Here is a 244-nt window from a genome sequence, read left to right on the forward strand (position 1 = left end):
GAGACCATCCTGGCTAACACGGTGAAACCCCGTCTCTACTAAAAATACAAAAAACTAGCCGGGCGAGGTGGCGGGCGCCTGTAGTCCCAGCTACTCCGGAGGCTGAGGCAGGAGAATGGCGGGAACCCGGGAGGCGGAGCTTGCAGTGAGCTGAGATCCGGTCACTGCACTCCAGCCCGGGCTACAGAGCAAAACTCCGTCTCAAAAAAAAAAAAAAAAAAAAAAAAAAAAGATTAGACAAATC

The sequence above is a fragment of the Theropithecus gelada genome, chromosome 16, assembly GCF_003255815.1.
Source record: "Theropithecus gelada isolate Dixy chromosome 16, Tgel_1.0, whole genome shotgun sequence".
Taxonomy (NCBI): domain Eukaryota; kingdom Metazoa; phylum Chordata; class Mammalia; order Primates; family Cercopithecidae; genus Theropithecus; species Theropithecus gelada.